The sequence below is a fragment of the Cariama cristata genome, unplaced genomic scaffold (genome assembly GCF_000690535.1).
Source record: "Cariama cristata isolate BGI_N322 unplaced genomic scaffold, ASM69053v1 scaffold24337, whole genome shotgun sequence".
Taxonomy (NCBI): Eukaryota; Metazoa; Chordata; class Aves; order Cariamiformes; family Cariamidae; genus Cariama; species Cariama cristata.
This window is the reverse complement of record NW_009628669.1, coordinates 1-1,263: the sequence shown is the minus strand read 5'-3', so window position 1 is coordinate 1,263 and position 1,263 is coordinate 1. Positions and strand designations below refer to the sequence as shown.

Here is a 1,263-nt window from a genome sequence, read left to right as displayed (position 1 = left end):
CCCGGGTGGGATCTGGCAGAGCCAGGCCGGGAGGTGGGGGGGGGGCTGAGCTCCCAGCATCGCTCTGGGGGTTTCAGTGGCACGGTCCCCGCTCCTGGGTGTCGATGGGTTAAATGGGGGTGCGTGTCGTGGTACCCTCATCCCTGGCCGGCTCCTCGCAGATCATCCTTCTCCCCCCTCTGCCTCATGGTAGGTTTTTCTTGTTTCCCTTCAAAATCATAACCCCTCTCACATCCACTTTTTATGGCGGCCAAACAAGAGCACGTGGGTAATTTATGGGCGTTGTGTTTAAAGAAGGGAGGGGGAAAAAACCTCCTCTTCTGGCACACAAACTTATAGCTTTGGTTAAAAATTAACCGTAGCCATAAAACCCCCGACGTAGAAGCGAGCATAGCTCACCCCGCGAGTGCTGCCAGGCTGCCGTCCCGCCGGTCACTGTCCCCTTCTGTCCGCCCCGGGATGGCCGCGCCACCCCCCGCTCACCCTCGCCGCCTCCTGCCCCTCTCCCTGGGGCTCTTCCAGGGTGCCCTGCTCCTCTTCTTCACCCTCTTCGTCACCTACGATGAGCCCTCGGCGCAGGCGGAGGATGCCAACTTGGTGGCCAACCAGCTCTACGGCATCTTCCCCTTCTTCCAGGACATCCAGGTGATGCTGGTGGTGGGGCTGGGGCTCCTGCTGACCTTCTTGCCCCGCTACAGGTTCAGCGTCCTCACCCACAACTTCCTCCTGCTCAACTTCTCCACGCAATGGGCGCTGGTGCTGCAGGGCTTGCTCCATCACTTCCACCATGGCCAGGTCCACCTGGACCTCCACAACCTCCTCATTGCTGAGTTCGCCGCCGTGACAGTGCTCATCTCCGTGGGGGCCATCCTGGGGAGGACCAGCCCCTGCCAGCTCCTCGTCGTGGCCACCTGCGAAGTCCCCGTCTACCTCGCCAGCGAGTGGGCCATCGTCACCTGGTTGGGTGTCCTGGACGTAGGAGGCACCATCACGATCCACGTCTTCTCCTGCTATTTCGGCCTCGGCATGTCCAAGGCTCTGTTCGGGGCAGCACAGCGGCCCGTGCACCCCAAGGAGACCCCGACACCCCACTCCGACCTCCTGTCCTTGGTGGGGACACTCATCCTCTGGTTCTTCTGGCCCAGCTTCGTGGCCGTCCTCTGCCAACCAGGAGATGCCCAGCACCGCGCCATCCTGAACACCTTCTTGGCCATGAGTGCCAGCGCCGTGACCACTGTGGTGGCATCCAGCCTGCTGGAGAGG

The 1,263-nt window shown here is 62.1% G+C and overlaps 1 pseudogene; it reads left to right on the top strand.

Moving 5' to 3' along the window:
• Window positions 1-459: 459 nt before the first annotated feature.
• LOC104165319 lies at window positions 460-1,260 on the top strand (annotated as a pseudogene).
• Window positions 1,261-1,263: the final 3 nt, after the last annotated feature.